We start from the raw sequence: 19,945 nt of genomic DNA, 5'->3' as shown, positions 1-19,945 counted from the left end.
AGATTCACTTTTTAAAAGAAATATTACAATAATTTTCTAGTTACATCGAATCACACAAATACTTCCTAGGGAAGATTATTTATGATTATAAAAGTATAGTGGAAAAAGAACAGTACTTGACATAGAGAAGAGCTGGGTTGAAATCCTGCCTTTTGACACTTACTAGCTATCAAATCAAGGGAAAATCACCGAATTTCTCTCTCGTCTCAGAGTCCTCATCTATACAATGGCACAATGTCTAGTGGCTACCTTGCAAAATTTTAACTTCTCAAATTAAAATTCTCAAGTGAAATAAGAGATGTAAAGAGTTTTGTAAACTTTGAAGTCATATATAATTACCACCTATTAGTATTATTGTCATTACTGCTCCTTCTAGGAGCAGAGAGTCATGATTTTAATCCTGGGTTAAGAATAAGAAATTACTTCTTAAGTCCCATTGTTTTTCAACATCCAAGAACGAAACGAAGGAATATGAACGCAGATAGACAAAAAGATTTGTCTTTTACAAATGCAAATAAAATGAAAGGGTAGAAGAATATTGGTCCTGACCATGGAAGAGTTAGGATAACCAGTTTAAGACTGAATATGAACAGTTCTTAAGATAATAATAGTAAGGAATACTGGAAAGAGAGGATTCATAATTCATTTTCCTGATATGATTCAAAATAGATCAGTCTCTATTGGACAACTCCATTTCCATCCTTTGCCTAAAAGAATTAGGTTTCTCCTTTAGTTTCTGAGGATAATTTGTATGAGAAGTATGCTTACCATCGTTGCCTTGGTTCCATCTCCACGGCCAAAGTCAAGGGCAAGGGAGCACATAATTTTCTGGATAATTTGGACTGAACAAATTCAAGCCAAATGCCCTGCTTTCTCCTAAAAATTCTGGATGATTCAGGCAAAGATAATATGCAGATTTTTCTAATTTGTGCAGACCTGGCCTTCCAATGCTATGGATCCCTTGACACTTGGGGAAGCAAGCTCAGAATGACTCATTTTTTCTTTCTCTTAGGATAATTGACAGAGAAAATGTAAGTGGAGGAGAAAGTTTAAATTTAACAGATGTCTCTCTGCTCGGCTTACACAATAGGACATGTTTTATACAAAGGAGGAGAAGAATTAGCAAGCATCACCAACCCCAACAGTCCTTCTGCACCAGTCAAGAGACATGGGTCAGATAAAAAATGATTGAGAAACAAAATGAAAATATAAGTAAGGCCAAGGGTGTAATTTGTCACAGGGAGAACCTGGCACTTCTACCCAGGAGGGGATAGACAGAAGTGGCAGGTTATAGAAATAATCTATAACATTTCAAGGATTTTTCTTTTTCTCTTGACAGCTCAGAGATGGCAAGGTTTGGGGCAATAGGCAGGCTGAATCTGACAGAATCACGTCTGCCTATAGGGGAGAGAACCAGTAAGTTTTTAAAGTAAGAAGCCAGCTTTGATCAACTCAGGACTCCTTATATTTTCCATGCCATGAGTCTGGCAAACTCATTTCTGTGGGAGATGGGGGAGTCTGGGTAGAAAAGTTTATTTTCCTTACTTGAGGATTTGAAAGTAGTAAATGCAGACAAAGCTATTTTAAAGTTGGAATTATCTGGAAACAAGAAGATACCAAAATAGGTTAAAGAGAGAAAATACTGATTTCAGTGTGGGCTCGTTGTCATGAGCTACAAAAACAAAAGCCATGGCCTTCCTTCTCTTAGCCTGACACCCCACTCTTTCATTGGTGATTGGTTTGAAATTTTCCTTAATAAAATCAAAGTCATTTCCCCCAATAACCTATTAGCAATTCTAATTTTATAGAAAAGAGTCAGGATTGCTATTAAAAAATTTAATCTTTCAAAAAATTTTAAAACCCAAAGTGCTTTAATGCGTACATAGATCTGATGCATGTACCTCCGAGATGATCTACTTTTCAGAGTTTCAGTTGATGAGTCAGTTGTTATGGTAACTTCTCATTTTGGTTGAATGTAATGGAAAGGATGTGAATAAATTTGGAGGTGAAGCTGGAGAGTGATATATCCATTTTGTGCACTTGTGCCCAGGTCTGGTCTTCCTTGATGTGTCTCTTAATTGTGTTACTCAGGTGATTAGGGCTCAGGTGGTTAGGGCCCAGGTGGTTAGGGCCCAGGTGGTTAGGGCCCAGGTTAATGATGCTAGTCTGCCACTTTCTGGACAGTCCTTTCCTGATCCTCCCATGGTGAGGAATCTTTTCAGAGATGTACAGATAGATTATTTAACAACTGGCTTAAAGGAAAGAATGAAGAAAGGAAAAAAAGAGGGAGGGAAAGAAAGGATGGAAGAAAGAAAAAGAAAGAGAGGGAAGGAAGGAAGAAAGGAAGAAAAAGAAAGAAAGGAGAAAAAACAGAGGGGGAAGGAAAGAATGAAGAAAGGAAGGAAATAAGGGAGGGAAACAAAGAAAGAAGGAAAGAAACAAGGGAGGGAGAGAAGGAAAAAAGGAAGGAAGGAAGGAAAAAAGAAAGGCAGGAGGGAGGGAGAGAAGGAAAGAAAAAAGGAAGGCATAGATTATATATTTCTAAATTTCATCTGCATTATTAACATTTTTCTCATCACTTTAAGTCTAGACAATCAACAAGACAATCAATCAAGCCCTGAATTTGTAGCCTTTGCCAATTATCAGGATGTAAATGATCACACTAAGATTTAACAATCTTAGAGCAAAGCCAGTACAGGCACTCTAATCAGCTCTGGCTTTCTTTTGCTCTTGAAATTAGTTTTTATTTACTCATCTGTGTACATGGCACATCTCCCCAGTAGAATGTCATTAAAGCTAAAAGCAGACTTTGGGACAAGACACCAGGAAGATGAAATAGGGACGAAACAAATGTGGTTACACGGGCTGTTTCCTCACAGAAATAAATGGATAGAGTTATTTGGTTTTTATCTTCTCTGTTAGAGAAGACTGGGAAAAGTGGCTTCCTCTAAAGCTCATCTCAAGTCAGGTTGCATCTAGGGGAGACCTTTCTTTATTCTATCCCCAACTCCTTGCATCTCCCTCCAAAAATAAACTTGGAGTTGCTTTATGTATCCACTTAGGTACATGTCTCCCCTCATAAAATGCGAACTCCTTAAGGGCAGGGACAATTTTGCCAGTGTCTAGCATAGTGTTTGACACATAGTAGGTATTCAGTGAATGTCTGCCAGCCTGTGATGTCATTGGTTTTCTTTAAAAATGAAGGACAAAGGCAGCTGGGCAGCACAGTGGATACATCACTGGCCTTGAAGTCAGGAGGATCTGAGTTCAAATATGGCCTCAGACAATAGTTATGTGATCCTAAGCAAGTCACTTAATCTCAGTTGTTTCCAAAAAGAAAAGAAAATGAAATTCAAACAATCATTGCTGACTGAAGAACAGGACAGGGGAATGTTTTGTCTGCGCCTTGCCCAGAGAAAAAGAATCAACATTCAAAAAATTGAATTGAGCGCAATTGAATTAGGAGGAGCTCACTTTACTGTTACTTATCCGGAGATTGTACTGCTCATGGAGTTTGCTGTCCCCCAAATAGGGGATGGTGCTCGCTGTTTGGGAGAGTTTGGTGGGGTCGGCAAAAATCCCTCCCCAAGGACAATAAACACCTCAAAAGATGTCAGTCAGACAACCAGAGTGGGCTCCTTGGGAGGGGGTGGATCTTCCAATAATCGGACCCTGTGAGGGCGGCTTGCAGGAGGAGGGCTTTCAGTGAGCAGTGCTCTCGGCGGCCCTCCCGTCTCTTTCACTTCTGAGGTAGCATGGTTCCCGATGATGGCGGACCACTAGAGGAACTCGATACAAAGCAAAACATCATCGTTCCTTCACAGAGGGAATGAAATGGCATTTCTACCAAGTTTCCTGGGACTATTTCAACTGGGAATATTACGCCTCAAACTCTACTTGGTCACTGATTCACAATCTAAAATCTGAGATGTATTCCTAAGGGAGAAAAAAAAAAGTTTGGATACAATGAATGTGAACTCATCATGAATGGAAGGCAGGCTGCTCGATGAACTGTTTACTAATATTTGTGCGCTACGTTAAGTCTCCAAAACACGTTCTCACCCACGGTCTCCTTGGACGCCCTGTGAGGGAGGCAGGGTGAGTAGGGGCAGGTGGGATTGTGTCTCAGTCACAGTCCATGAGGGTAGTTAAGTGACAAAGTCAGGCCTGGAGCCCGACCTATCAATCCACAAACTAAAGCCCCTACAATGCACGAGTACAGAGTCAGGTCCCAGCAGGCACAAAAGCAAAAAGCCCAAGTCTTCTGACTCCCAGTGTAGGACCACACTGCACCCTGACCTTCTCTGCTGTCTCAAAGGCCCTGCCCTTTGCCACTGCCTGGGGCTGTCTCCCTTATCATCCTCTCCCAGCCTATTAATTTTTTGCCCCAACTACTAGAACGCACACTGGATAAAGGACTAAGCCCGGAGACAAGACCTGAGTGCAAATCCAGTCTCAGACATTTGCTGGCTCTGGGACTTTGGGCAAGTCACAACCTCTGTCTGCCTCAGCTTCCTCAACTTTAAAATGAGGACAATAATAGGGTTCCTCTGACTATCAAATGAGATAACATTGGTAAAGTATTGAGCACAGTGCCTGGTGTGCAGCAGGGGCTATAAACATCCAAACTATTCTCACGAACAGACTTAGGTGAGAGAATGTTGAGCCCTGAGCAGCCCCTGGATGGCCTCTTTAAGAACAGAATACTGATAACCCAAGGCCGGTCCCTCTGCACACGGCTCCCAAAATTCCCTGCTCCCAGGCATGCGTGACTGGCAGCTGGCCTTTTTATGGCCTTTTTTTAAAATGGGATTTCAGATTAGCAATAGGCTCCTCTGATCCGAGTCGGCTTCAAGGGAGACTAAATAACCGGCCAGGGATCACCTTCGGCCACAGAGGCCACCGGTACGGGGCTCTCCACGAGGCTTCCTGACTCCCCACATGCCTTTATCCACTCTGCAGGCAAGTTGTTGTGTCACGCTCAGGGCGCTGACTCAAGCGCTTCTTCCCTTGGAGGTGTCCAGACAAGTCTGCGGGGATCCTTTCCCGGTTTGGAGACAGCTCTTAATTCTACCCTAGTCACGCCATGAGGAGAATGCTGTAGTCAATGGGGGGCGTCCATCTTGAAAAACAGCAGACCAGAGCAAAGTGTGGGGAAGGGTGAAAGACCTGGAGGCCGCAGCGAGCGGGGAGGGCCTGCTGGAAGGGCCCGGGCCTGTTGTGTCCGAAGAGAAAGCCAGCACAGGGAGCCACGGGGGCAGTGGTCCCATCCCCAACGCTCCGAGCTGGAGGAGGGGGCCCCTGCTCTGCGCGTCCCACAAGGCTCCCCTGGAACATTGCCGCTACAAGGAGGCAGATTTCCAACACAAGAAAGAACTTCCTGCGGTTTCTGATCCCCCATCAATGGAAGGAGAGAGCGGGCCCTGGCTGGGGCCCTGGACCTGAAGTCAAGAAGGTTTCCTGCTGCCTCTGACCCTACTAGGTGAGCAAGTCACTCCCTCTCTCTGGGCCTGTTTAATTCCTGACTCATAGAGGGCTATCATGAGGCTCAAGTAAGATAAGGGAGGGCACTTTGCCAACTTCAAGGCCATTATTATTACTATAGTGAATACCCCATTATTACAGAGACTGCAGACTATATCAGACACTGGGAGACCTTAAGTCACTTAATCCTTTGGCCTCAGTTTCCTAATCTGTAAAATGAGCTAGACGAGGAAACGGCCAACTAGTCTCTTTACCAAGAAAAGCCCAAATGGATCACAGTCAGATGTGACTGAACAACAAAATAGAATATCTTTAATGATAACAAGCACCATTATTAAATAATAGTAAAAAATGGTAATTAGATAATGATGATAAGACAAGCACTGTATTTAACATTTTACTGATTGACTGATAAGAGGCTGAAGGACCATTAAAAAGAGTTTTTGAGAGGATCTCATCATGGTACCTGAGATGGGGACTGAGTGATCTCTAAGGTTCCTTCTGACCATCTGTAGATCTTGGGAAATAACTGCAAGTGATTTGTATATTAAGATTGTATAATAAGAAAGTATTTTAACGAAAAGCAAATTTAAGTGAACCCCAAATCATTGAGGAAAAACAAGATCTAGTTTTTCCAAGTAGCTTTCCTAAAGAAATCTTTTTCTGAAGTCAGAAAAATCGTGGCATGGTAACAATGATAATGCCATTAGGTGTTTTTAAAATAAATATTTTCAGCTATTAATCAATACCCTTGTGGCACTCAGGGCAAACAAACAGCCCTGGGGCAAGAATGTTTTTGACTTAAGCAAGCTGGTCACTAGAAGAAGATGGACACCAAGATATCTCTAGATGGAATCTATGAATGAAGCATAAAATGGGCGAACAACAGGGCTGCTTAGCCCCTCAAAGAAAAAGGAAAGAAAAGAAAGAGAAAGAGAGCCAACTTTCCAAAGGTTCAGTCTGTTTTCAACTAATAGGGCAATAAGTTTCTGTTGGCTTGAGGATGAAGGTGCTTTATGTTCTCATCCCTGGTTTCAATTGAAAGCTAGTTGTTCAGCCCTATAAACTGCATAAAATCCAAGCCGTGGTATACAGTGAAACTTCTATGCAGAAATATGAGAAATATTCTGCTGATACAGCATAAAAAAAGTTTCTATAAATTTAGGTTAAAATAGACCAATGGGAAACCTGGGAAATGAGGAACATTGTATGGAGGAGAGAAAGAGAAGGGTGGGCAGGGTAATATCAATTAACATTAATTTCATCCATATTTTTTCCTAAGCTGCAACTGTACCCCAAATCAATAAAAAAAATTGTCTATATTTATAAATATACATACAGTTTGTTCCTATAGTTTCAATTGTATGAATTCTATACTAAACCTATAGATCTTGATGAGGAAATAATTTTAAACAGGTTTTCCATTGGTAAGGGAGTGGTCCTTGCTTGAAGCCCAGGATCTAATCATAGAAAAGGGGCTTGCCTACCAGAAGGTGTTAAAACAACTATAAAAGATACAGCCAGGCCAAGTGATTTCTTTATGAGGTGCAAATTAGTTCCTTGAATGAATCAGAAAGGAAACAACAGAGAGAGGATGAAGAATGACATATCAGGCCCCAGGTGACCATTAAAAGTCAGTCCACTGGGTCCGGGAGAGAAACTCCAAAAGGAATTGGGTGAGCAAAAGCAGCATGGAGCAGGAGGCTATGTATAGGAAGGAAACCACATGGAGTAGAAAGAGTGGAAGCTTGGCCAGAGATTTTATGTTATTATTCAATCATTTCTAACTCTCTGTGACCTCATTTGGTGTTTTCTTGGCAAAGATACTGGAGTGGTTTGCTATTTTCTCCTCCAACTCATTTTTAGAGATGGAGAAAACTGAGGCAAAAAGGGTGAAGTGACTTGTCCAGGGTGATGTAAGGTTCTGAAGCCAGATTTGAACTCACAAAGATTAGTCTCCTTGACTCTAGTTCTAGTGCTCTATCTACTCTACCATCTAGCGTCCTCTGGACAGAGAAGACTACTATAAAGCAAGGGACATGTATTCTGGGAGCAGGGCTCTTTGGGCAAATGGGCATGAGGTGTATCTAATAGAAGCTGGCTTGTTGACCTTACTCCTCATCACTATAATACAGTATAGCACTCTCAGCAAAAAAGTCCCCCCTAGTGCTCCCTTTATAGAGTAGCTCAGCCAGCTCTTCATGTCCCATAAGCCTCATTCTCTAGATCCCATTCCACCATCATCAGAAGGGTACCTTATCGATCTCTCTGCCTCTCTGTCTCTGTTTCTGTCTGTCTGTCTGTCTGTTTCCTCTTTCTTTCTTCTCTCTCTCTCATTTCATTTTGTGTAATATCTTCCTCCATCAGACTGCAAGATTCTTGAGGGCAGAAATTGTCTTTCTTTTTCTTTTTCATAAGCCCATAGCACAATGCCTAGCATATAGGAGGCATTTAATAAATGTTATTTTGTTTTGTACCGATCCATGGCAATACTCTTCCTTGTTCCTTCCCTTGAGTTCTTTTCATAAAGGCTTAAAGTCTTTTCCTCTGGTAATGGGAATGAGGAGAGAACAGAAACCCCTCCTCTCTATCTTATTGAATTCGATGAGAACTTCCAATTTTGTGATTTTCAAAAGCAGCTGAGCACCTGCCAGTTTACCAAGAATCTTATTTGGACAAGTCCTTATCTTGTTAAATTTTAAACAAAAGAGATATGGAGAATCAGCATATCAGAATGGTTAGAGAGCTGGCCTCTGAGCGGGAAGACCTAGATTCAAAGTCCACCTCTGGCTATACTAGCTGTGTGAACCTGGGCAGATCAGCTTCCAATCTTTATGCTCAAGAACACTCTAAAAGATCATAAATTGTAGAGAAGGGGCTGATCTCCGTCGCTCAACAGTCTCCTCACTTGGAAGTTTCCAATATCAGTGAAATTAGAGATCACACCTGTGTCTTTTTTTTAAACTCAAACCTGTGATTTCATTGGTGTAGGGCAAGTCCAATGAGGAAACCTCTTTTACTAGAAGAGATCATCAATATTCCTGATGCTTGGAAAGTGGATCATAGTCCTGAGCTATAGATGATGGGTTCAGGGCTAATAAGTACCAGCTGGCCCTTGAAACCCAGAATTCTAGAGCCTCAGCCTACTTCTCTAGACCCTTTTAGACTTCCGGTTAAGATGGCGGAGAGGAGGCTCACAGTTGCATAAGCTCCGCGCTTTCTCTCACTATCCACTTCATTACAAGCCTCTGAATCAATGCTTGACTGAAAAAAACCCACAAATAGTTACCAAGAGAAGCCATCCTTGAGATCCGCCAAGAAAGGTCTGTCTTTACTGGAGGGCTGGGGCGGTTTTAGATCGGGCGCAGGCGCGGGCAGCGGCAGTGAGAGCACGGGAGCAGACTGAGAGGGGGTGGGGAGTGATCGCAGCTGTCTCTGCAGGGAGAGCTTCGCTACAGGTTTGGAACCTGCAGCAAGTCAACAGCCCAGCAGAGAAGCTAAAAACACCGGGGCTGAAGAACACAACCGCAAACAGCTGGAGTCTCTCAGGACCTGGCCGCCCCCCCCTTCCCCCCCCTCAGTGACTCAGCACGCTTTGGGATCTCAGAGCGCAGGCGCAACACAGTCCTGCTAGTGCCTCACTGCTGCCACCTGCAGTCTGTAGAGGAAGCTCGATAACACACCCAGCCCCCCCCCCCAAAGAAAGACTCCAGTTTTTTCTGTTTTTCTTTGGTAGTTTGTCTCTGATTAATAGACAGAATGAGCAAGAAGCTGAAGAGGACTTTAACCCTAGACAGCTTCTACACAGATAGAGAGCAGACTCTAAATCCTGAGGAGACTAAAAACAGGCAGTCCCCAGGTGATTCCCCAAAGGAGGAGATCGTCTGTTCCTCAGCACAGATGAACCTCATAGAAGTGATTAAAAAGGCTCTCACAAGGGAGCTAGAAGAAAAATGGGGAAAGCAGAGTGAGGCTTGGCAAAAGGAGAAGGAAGCTTGGGAAAAGGAGAGGGAGGCTTGGCAAAAGAGCCTGGAGAAGTCAGTTAAAGAGAGAGTGGATAAAGAAGTAAAATCCTTGAAAAATAGGATTAGTGAACTGGAAAACAAAATTGGCGAAATGGAAAAAAATTCCACAGAACAAAAGAACTCAATTGGACAATTAGAGAAAGATTTTAAAAAAGTGAGTGAAGAGAATACTTCACTGAAAATCAGAATTGAACAAGTGGAATTGAATGACTCGAGGAGACAAGAAGAATCAGTCAAGCAAATCCAAAAAAATCAAACAATGGAGAAAAATGTGAAATACCTTCTGGGGAAGACAACAGACCTGGAAAACAGATCCAGGAGAGACAATCTGAGAATCATTGGACTCCCAGAAAAACATGATGAAAAAAAGAGCCTGGACACTGTCTTCAGGAAATCATCAAAGAGAACTGCCCAGAAGTCATAGGAACAGAGGAAAAAATAAACATTGAAAGGATTCATCGATCACCCACTGAAAGGGATCCTAAAATCAAAACACCAAGGAATATAGTGGCCAGATGCCAGAACCCTCAGGTGAAAGAAAAAATATTGCAAGCGGCTAGAAAAACCCAATTCAAATATCAAGGAGCCACAATAAGGATCACCCAGGATCTGGCAGCATCCACATTAAAAGATCGAAGGGCCTGGAATATGATATTCCGAAAGGCTAAGGAACTTGGTATGCAACCAAAAATAACTTACCCAGCGAGAATGAGCATCTTTTTCCAGGGAAGAAGATGGACATTCAACGAAGTAAGCGAATTTCATCTATTTCTGATGAAAAAACCAGAACTTAACAAAAAGTTTGATCTACAAATATAGAACTCAAGAGAAATCTAAAAAGGTAAAGATTAATCTTGGGAACTATATTTTGACTATATAGATGTATAAAGAATACATGTATACCTTGTTCTAGAAATTGATGTGGAAAGGACATTGTACCAGAAAAAGGGTAAAGTGGGGGTAGTACATCTCATGAAGAGGCATAGGAAACCTATTATATCTGAGAGAAAGAATGGAGGGGGATGAATATAGTGGGTATCTTACTGCCTTCAGAATTGGCTTTAAGTGAAAAATCTTAAGACATATTCAATCTATGGTGAAACTTCTCCCATCTCATTGAAAAGTGAGAAGGGAAAAGTGGAAAGGGAAGAATAAGCTAAGCGGAAGGGAATACGGGAACTGGGAGGGAAAGGGGTAAGATAGGGGGAGGAACTCTAAGGCGGGGGGAGGGACACTAAAAAGGGAGGGCTGTGAGAAGCAAGGGGTGCTCACAAGCTTAATACTTGGAAGGGGGGAAAGGGGAAAGAAGGGAGGAAAGCATAAACCGGGGTTAACAAGATGGCAAGTAATACAGAATTGGTCATTCTAACCATAAACGTGAACGGGGTAAACTCCCCCATAAAGAGGAAGCGGTTAGCAGAATGGATTAAAAGCCAGAATCCTACAATATGTTGTTTACAGGAAACACACCTGAAGCGGGGAGATACATGCAGGTTAAAGGTAAAAGGTTGGAGCAAAATCTACTATGCTTCAGGTGAAGTCAAAAAAAAAAAAAGCAGGGGTAGACCCTTTTACAATCTTGCTTGTGAAATTCAGTGTAAAACTGTGACCCTATTCTGTTGATAAAGAAATATAAGCTGTGTAGAAATCTTATAGCATTTTTGCCTTTCCCCCCAAGCACATTTTCGCCCCCTGGACAGAAGATTCCACAGTATTCCCCAAGAGAGTCATAGAGTTGGGGGAAAACCTCAATGGCTTGATGATACAGTTCATTGATTAAAGGAAATCTCCACTTCTCTCATCCAGTTCCCTTAATGGATCCTCCTATGAGATGGGCTCAAGGTCCTCCCACTCTCTTGCTGCTCTCTTCTGCGCACTTCCCAGTCTTACCTAAACCATGGCACCCAGAATGACACACCATGTTCCAGGTCAAGGAAGAGGGCAGAAAAGTCTATTATTCATGAGCCGCAGTGCTCAAGATCAGAATTCTTCCTACACCTGCCCCCAGGAAGGCGGAAAGCTGCAGAGTCCAGACCCAGAGGAGGGATGCAGGCCCTAAGAGGCCACACCCAAGTTCCAGGCCAGGACAACTTCCTGTCAAGTCACAGGACCACAGGGAGAGCTGGAAGGAAGATGGGACTATGGTAACAGCTGGCGGTCTGCGCTAAGTTTGTGTTTTCTAAGATATTGGAAACATATGATCTTCACAACTGCCTTGAAGGTGGACCCTCCAGGTTAATGGTCCTCATATTACAAACAAGGAGCCAGAGGGTTAGAGAGCCAAGGAGATCGGGCTGGGGTCGCGACAACCGAGGATCAGGGTAGAATTTCAATTCAGACTAGCCCGTTCTTGAGACTTCTGCAAGATTATCTGCTCCCACCCCTTCCTTTGACAGAGGGCATGGCCCGTGCTCCCCCCAACACCTGCCCATCACTGTGACTATTTCAGCAAAGAACAAGGTGTCAGCTCCTACCAAACCCAAAAGAACGAGGCTGGGAATGGCCTGCATCGATCACCTAAAGGCCAGCCCCCCTCATTCTGAGAGGCTCCTCACCAGATTAGTCATATCTGGGGTGGTGAATTTCTTAGAGCAATTCCTGGAGACTTTCCTGTCTTGGAAAGGGGCCATATTTTGCATCAGTGAAGGAAAATCCACTAATCCTTGTAATGCACTTCCCATCATTTTATATTATCAGCGTCAAAACATTTCAAAAATTCGGTGCTGGAAAATGCCTGAAGCAAATACATCTTAAAAACAGAACCTACAGAGAATCTACCATACTTTCATTTTAAGAAACTGCCCCCCACCCCAAGGCTGCCTTTTTCCTCCTCCAAGTGGAGTACTGAACCAGATGAGGTGAGATCTCTCAGGACAGTTGTGAAAATCGAGCAAGGCTTCATCTGCTTCAGAGTTGGAGTAGGCCTGAAGGTCCTTGAGCATTGACCCAAGGGCGTACCTAAGTCCCCTTCCTGCTATTCTCCCATGACATCACTTTCTCCCTGCTTCCATCAAATACAGGCAACTATGTGCTTACTGGCCAAGTCCAATTTCTTGGGTAGTTCCCAAGTTTAGAATGTAAGACCCTCAGCCAATGAGGATGATGGTCAGTGTGGAAGGGACTATTTAAAGTGTAAAGCCTGTCCCAAAAGGTGCCTCCTCCTTTCACTAGAGGGACATGGCCTGCTTCTCGTTAGAACGTACAATAAACTCTTGTTTTGCTCCTAGAGGTATCTCTCCAGCTTTTTATTAAAAGGCGACCCCTCACCATTCTGAGCCACCCATAGCTGACCATAACCAGCCATGGGGCAACATTCACACATCCAGGAAGAGGAAGTCAGCAAGTGAAAAGAGGAATGAAGAATCCTCTAGAAAAAGCAAAGAACGCTTAAAAAGGGTCTCCCTTTTCCTTTCTCCACAAACTAACGTACTACCCACAGAAACAACTCATAGCACGCGCCCTGTTTTCATAAGGCCTCTGCCCACCCGGAGCGTTGTCAAGCTTGGGACCGTTTGATGAGGTTTCATTTAAGGTAAATACTTATATTCTCCATTTCCATCCAGCCCCTCCCCCTCCCCCAAACCAAGATGGGAGATAGAGAGACAGACAATATTCCACGGAAAGGAAAATCCCATGCTGGGCATTAGCAGCTGTATATTATTTTGCTTCCAGCGTCTGGAAAGCATGAACCAAAACAATAGCAAATCCATGATCCTTGGGCTCTGGACCTCTGACAGAGCCGGGATTCGGATTATTTAGGCAAAAGGGGTCCGTTGTAACTTCTGTAGATGGAATTTGGAACCGACTTCAAAGAGCCGAGAAGTCAAGAGCAAAACGCGCATTGAAACATGAAATTCAATATTAATTTGGCCTGCGGGGTGCCAAGAGAAAAGAGACATATTTATTTAACATCCTTACTCTTGTCATGATTTCAGATTGGTTCAGGTGCTTAGTAATGGTTCCTCTTCACTCTGTTTACTGTGATTAATAAAAGAAATCACAGCAAGTCAACAACGCGAAAGACCATAAAAGCTGACTGGTGTGACTAAACCCAAATTAAACAGACCGGGGCTTTTTAGGAAATCCCCCTTGTCACCGGCTCCCCACAAACCTTTTTCTCCTCGAAGGGAGTTGCCTTTTGTTTGGATACACAGAGATAGGGGCCAAGCCCAGCCTTCCTCCTCAGAGTTAGTTGCTCCTTTTCGTCTTAAGATGCAAATCACGTATTTACAATGTATCAAGTTCTATGGGAGGATTGAATATTACTGTTCACAATAAACTGCAGTGATTAAACTTTGATTCAACTCCCAAGCTTCGCCATCAGGCTCCCATGAATAATTCTAGGGAGAATGGGGCCGGGGCCGGGGCTGCGCTCCGGAGGAAGCGCCGCCATCGGCTTCGGTCCCGAGTATCTGGGGAGCACCCCCGGGGGGCGTCTGGGACTTGGGACCCCATTTGGGATGGCACGGAGCACGTGGGCGCGGGCCTCCGGAAAAATGGGGCCCCAGTGGGCTCGGCCCTGGGGGAGGGGAGACGGGGGCTGCCCTGGGGGAGAACGCTCCCCGTGCCCGTGGCAGTATCCAGGGGGACGCGCAGGGGTTCGGCTCGTGGCTCCCACTGCCTTATTCGCAGTGTGACCTTGGAGTGGCTCCCCGTTCCCTCCCTCCGGGATTAAATACAAAACCCTCTGTTGAGCCTCTAAATCCCTTCACAACCTGGTGCCTGCTCCCTTTCTGGTCCTCAACCACCTCTCTCCCTTCTCCAAGCTCTGGGGTTCAGGGACTCTGACCCCGACACGGTCTGCGTGCCCCCAACGCCTTCCTCTCCTGGCTCTGCCCACTTGCAGGCTTCCTGCCAGAGTCAGCTCAGATCGCACCTTTCCCAGGAGACCTTCCTGCCTCCCTTTGCCTTCCCCTTGGAGATTGTCCTGCCATTTTCATGGTATAGATCAAAACTTCTTAAAACTGCGGGTTGCGGCGCAGTATGGGATGTTGCGGCGCAGTATGGGATGTTGCGACGCAGTACGGGATGTTGCGGCGCAGTACGGGATGTTGCGGCGCAGTACGGGATGTTGCGGCGCAGTACGGGATGTTGCGGCGCAGTATGGGATGTTGCGGCGCAGTATGGCATGTTGCGGCGCAGTATGGGATGTTGCGGCGCAGTACGGGATGGCGGAACTGACTGCGGGGACCAGGAAAGTCTGGTTATCGGTGCATGGTCGCTTGTCCACCTATACAGTTGTCAGGAAGGCGGGCGCTTTCCCGCCTTTGTCCACCAGCATTTAGCTGGCACTGCCGGCACTTAATAAAAGTTACTGAATGACAATTGGGAAAAAGCCGACCATGGAGACAGGCTCGAGTGAAGAGATCCTCCACCATCAAGGCCGTGTGGCCTGCAGAGAGACCGGAGCCGTGTGCCAGCCTGGCAGGTGCAGGAGGCCAAGGAACAGCGCCTGTGCCACAGCCGGAATGAGGGGAGGGGTTTGAAGTGAGGCAGCAGCGGGTTAACTAGCCTGCGGAAGCCTTTAGAAGCAGGTGGAAGATTTCCTGTCTTTTCCGGGACCAAGAGAGCACTGAAGTTAGTGTGGAAGAACTGGGTTTGAATTTCAGCTTTGCTTCTTGTTACCTACAACAGCACGCTGGCGGATCTCCTTATCGCCTGCGTCTTACTGACTGGTTTTGCCATCTATCAGGGATGCTGGGCTATGACCTCTTAAGGTCCCTCCTGGCTCTAAGCCCACAGTCCCACAAGCTTCTGAGATTCCCAACTTGTAATCCATGAATATACAAGTGTTTGTAAAACCCCGGTGGGTTTGAGCTAAGAGTTTACAGAAGGCCTGAAAGGGATCTTGAAAGCCCATCCAATCCCATCTGTCCCAACAGAGCAGAGTTAAGGCCGTGCCCATGAGGTTATGGTGGAACTGCTCTGGCAGCAGGGTTTCCTCCCTCTCGGGCTGATCACGCCTCTCAGACTGGCAAGGAAGGCAGGTGAGCACCCAGGGATCACACTTCTGCCTCGACTGCCTCTGGTTTCTCATCACCTTCTTCATTAATGGGAATTTCTCATCTCCAGATGCAGTGCTTGATCTCAAACTCAAATTGTTCTTATTTATTTAATCCTCTGAGTCTGGCTTCTGGCCCTGCCACGGGACTGAACCCCACATCTCCCAGATCTTTCCGGCCTTGTGGGGCCTGCATGACCTCCTCCATCTCTTCCTTTGACCAACTGATGTCTGTCTTTGACCCTTGGTCTTCTTTTCTGGCTCTCCTCCCTTTTTCCAGCCCGTCAATGGGGTTGTTCCCGAAGGCGGGGACTCAGCCCCCAAACTCTCTCCATTGGCCCTTGGGCCAAACATCTTGGGCCTAGAACATTTTAGTTCCTTCCTGGGCTCAGGAGCAGGACCCTCCTCTGACACATACCTCCCAGGTGAGCCTGGACAAAGCATCCCAGAGAGAAATCCGGGGTCACTGCACTGGCGGGAAGAGCTCTTTCCTCTGAATCACCTTGCCTCAGTGAAATCACAGCCCCAGCCTCTCCTACCTCCCCATCCCTTACCCCATCTCCCAAAATGGGCAGATTATTGACAATACCCAGACTCCCCTTACCCCCCAAAAAAGATTGGCCTCCTCAAGGAACTTAGATTCTACTGGGAGGAGGAGCCCCATGTATACAGATAAGTAAATATAAAGCATATTCTATGAACATAAAGGTAATTTCCAGGGGAAGTGGAGAGAAAGGCCATTGTGAAGATTGAAAAGGGCTTTGGGAAGATGATATCTGAGCCAATTCTTCGGAGCTGGATTTTCTTTGAGATAAAGGTAAGAAGAGAGGCTGTTCCAAGCATGGGTACAGCCCAGAGACTAATTTGACCGGAACAGAGACTGAATGAAAGACAAGGTTAAATAAACCTGGAAAAATAGGCCGGAGATAGATTGTTGTTGTTTGTTGTTCAGTAGTTTTCAGTCATGTCTGACTAAGATACAGAAGAGGAAACTGAAGCAAGCAGGGTAAAATGACTTGCCCGCAGTCACACAGTTAGCATATCTCCGAGGTCAGATCTGAATTCAGGCCATCCTGGCACCAGGCCCAGTGCTCTGCAGTATGCCATCTTGCTGCCTTACAGAGTTAGGTTGTGAGGGGACTTAAATGGCAAACAATACCATTTAAAGATAATTAATATTTATATTATCTAAATTAGTCTTCAAATTGAGAAAGAAAACACTTTACTAAACTCCCTTTACAAGACGATTGTAGTCCTAATACCTAAACTCAAGAAAGGTAAAGCAAAAAAAAAAAAAAAAAAAGAACTATAGACAAACATCTTTAACAAATATCAACCCCAAATTATTTAATTAAATCATGGCAAAAAGACCATGGCTATTTATTCAAAAAATGTCTTCATTATGATCAGGTTAGATTTATACTAATGATACAAGGATGGCTCAACAATAGAAAACAATTCGCATAATCATATGAAAATAAAACACCTCTAACCAAATGATTGTATTAATAGTTACAGAAAAGACTGTTGACAAACTACAATAATGCAGTTTGAAAACTGCAAAATAAGGGCTGTTTTTAAGAAGATAAAATGTGTGTGTGTGGGTAGGTTTGTGGGTTTATTCAAAAGGAGGTGCTATTTGCAAAGGGTACACACTAAAAACTTTCCAATAAATTCAGGAGTAAAGCAAGGGTGTATCCTTGCTCTACATATAAATCACATAATTCTAGAAATGTTACCATTAACAATACAGTAAGAGAAAGAAATGAAACCATAAATGTTCATAAAGAGGAGAAAATAATTAATCTCTATTCAGGAGATGATGGTTTATTTGGAGAACACAGAATCTTTAAAGAAACTAATGTAGACAACAGCTTTAACAAAGTAGCAAGATGAACAATAAATCCACAAAAATCAATAGTATTTTTAAAATTCTAGCAAAATCTAAAAGGAATTAATAGAAATAGAAATAATGCAATATATATCTTCAAGTCAGTCTACCATAAGAAATATTTCTCAAACACTAAAGAATCACTGATATAATAGGCGGGGGATTCAGTGCTAATGGCACTAATAGAATAAAAAAAAAGAATGTTCTATTTAATTTGATATACAGATTTAGAGCTATTGCAATAAAATTATCAAAGGGATATTTTATGGAACTAAACAAAAATTTTAAAAATTCATTTGGATTATTAACAAAAGATCTAGAGTTTCATAGAAGATAATAGGGGGAAACATGTCACCTTTTGGGGCTTCAGCTGGAGATGTTTTGCCTTTAGTATCCTCAGGATTTGAGGTCTGTTTTTCTCTGTCTCCATAAAAGCTATTTATGATCAGAGTCCTTTTTGATGTTTTGCTCATTTTTAAAAGTTGGAGGTCTAGTCTGCTCTTAGGACAAAAAGGAGATTGTCCTGAGCTTCCTCTATAGTTGACAGTGATTTCATGCCATCCTAGAGTGGGTGCTGCTGGCTTCCTTCTGGTGCTGGGTGGGTGTGACCAAGTCCTGCGTTATTCTGGAGTTCAGGGGCTCACTATTTATTTGCCTTTTGTAGTAGCTATCCTGCTGATCCACTTGTTTGCTTGCATTTCGTTTTCCTTCTCAAGTTTTTTTTTTTCTAGATACGATATTTCTTGGTTATACATATGTTGGATCCAATATAACATGTGTTGGACTACCTGCCATCTAGGGGAGAGGTGGGGCGGGGAAAGGAAGGAAAAATTTAGAACAGAAAGTTTTGCAAGGGCCATTGTTGAAAAATTAGCCATGCATATGTTTTGTAAATAAAAAGCTTTAATAATAAATAAATTATTTTTAAAAAAGAGAGATAGGCACAAGGAAAAAAAAGACCCGACTTAAGTGCTATCTCCTCCATGAAATCTTTCTTGTTCTCCAATGAGAAATGAACTCTCCCTCCTCCTCTAATCTTTCATAATATTTGGTTCAGCATATTCTAAATTATATTACAGTTATTGTGACATTTTATCCTTTTATTAGAATGTCAACTCCTCCAGAGCTGGCAGAATCTGTTGGTTTTTATCTTGGGATCTTCCTTGACTTGATGGGTCAGCAGGAGCAGAGCTGCTGCTGATACCATCATGGAGTAGGCTCCAAGGTCATGGGCTGATCCAGCTAGGATGGGCCTTGCTTTGGAATTTTGATTGGAAGAGGCACCCAGAGGATAAAAGCAACATAGAGAGCCTGACAGAGAATTAGACCGGCTATCAGCCAGGAAAGAGGCAGAAGGAACCGTGGCAAGGGTCTTGGACTGGATGAGGAGCTACACTGAGGACTCTAGAAAAAGGGACTGGGAGGGCTGCCACAGATCCATCTGCTATGAGGACCCCTTAGAGAGCTGGGGATGTTGAGCCTGGAGCAGAGGAGGCTTGGGGAGCTGGTTAAAGGGCAAGTTAAAGGGCCAGCTTGCAGAGGAAAACAGACTTGCTCTGGTGGTCCCAGAGATCAAGGCTGCTTTGGGGTGGGGGAGGGCCTTCCATCCCACTTCCTTGTCATCCCCCTTCCCCAGATGCCTTCAAACACGTAACAAGGCTCATCACACATGGCTGTTGAGATGCCGCAGGACAGGATTTTGGATGCAGCAGCCTCCGAGTGGTGACTGTGTGAGCCGGAGCCAAGTAATCACTGACACTGCAGGGTTTGGGGCCAAAGCTCAGGGAAGTGGAGGGCTTGTCCTCTGGCTCTCCTGGTCTCAGGTCCTGCACAGTAACCTTCCCACCTCCCTAGCTGAGCACTTGCCCTGGGCCTTACATGGGCATAATACAAATTTGTGATCCATTAGCATAGTATACTGGATGGAACATTGGTCTCATAATCAGGAGGACCTGGCGGCTATGAATCCTGCCTCCAATACTTATCTCCTCTATGATTCTGACAGTCACTTAACTTCTGTCTTCCAGAGCTTCCTCATTTGTAAAATGGGGATAATAATAGTACCTACCTCCCCAGGTACTTGGTTTTTTTTTTTAAATAATAGCTTTTTTATTTTCAAAATACGTGCAAAGATAGTTTTTTCAGTATTCACCCCTGCAAAACCTTGTGCTCCAAATTTTTCTCTCCCTTCCTTAGTAAGTAATCCCATATATGCTAAACATATGCAATTCTTCTAAACACATATCCACAATTATCATGCTGCACTAGAAAAATCAGATCAAAAAGGAAAAAAATGAGAAAGAAAAAAAGCAAACACAACAAAAAGAGTGAAAATGCTATGTTGTGGTCCACATTCAGGTCCCACAGTTCTCTCTCTGGATATAGATGGCTCTCTTCATCACAAAATCATTGGAACTGGCCTGAATCACCTCATTGTTGAAGAGCCACATCCTTTAGAATTGATCATCATATAATCTTGATATTGCCATGTATGATGATTTCCTGTTGTGCTCATTTCACTCAGCATCAGTTAAGGTAAGTCTC

The 19,945-nt window shown here is 43.8% G+C and overlaps 1 protein-coding gene and 1 long non-coding RNA gene across 4 annotated transcripts in view; both read right to left on the bottom strand.

The window, feature by feature from the left end:
• MORN1 (MORN repeat containing 1) overlaps nucleotides 1-19,945 on the bottom strand; it is a 218,760-nt gene that overhangs the window by 141,897 nt on the left and 56,918 nt on the right. The window lies entirely within an intron of this gene.
• Nucleotides 13,389-13,808, bottom strand: LOC127555986 (uncharacterized). The gene is made up of 2 exons (XR_007952328.1): nucleotides 13,621-13,808; nucleotides 13,389-13,487 (listed from the first exon to the last, which is right to left on the bottom strand). It is a non-coding gene; the product is annotated as an uncharacterized LOC127555986 (long non-coding RNA).

Source organism: Antechinus flavipes, chromosome 3 (genome assembly GCF_016432865.1).
Source record: "Antechinus flavipes isolate AdamAnt ecotype Samford, QLD, Australia chromosome 3, AdamAnt_v2, whole genome shotgun sequence".
Classification (NCBI taxonomy): domain Eukaryota; kingdom Metazoa; phylum Chordata; class Mammalia; order Dasyuromorphia; family Dasyuridae; genus Antechinus; species Antechinus flavipes.
This window is presented reverse-complemented; position numbering and strand designations above follow the sequence as displayed.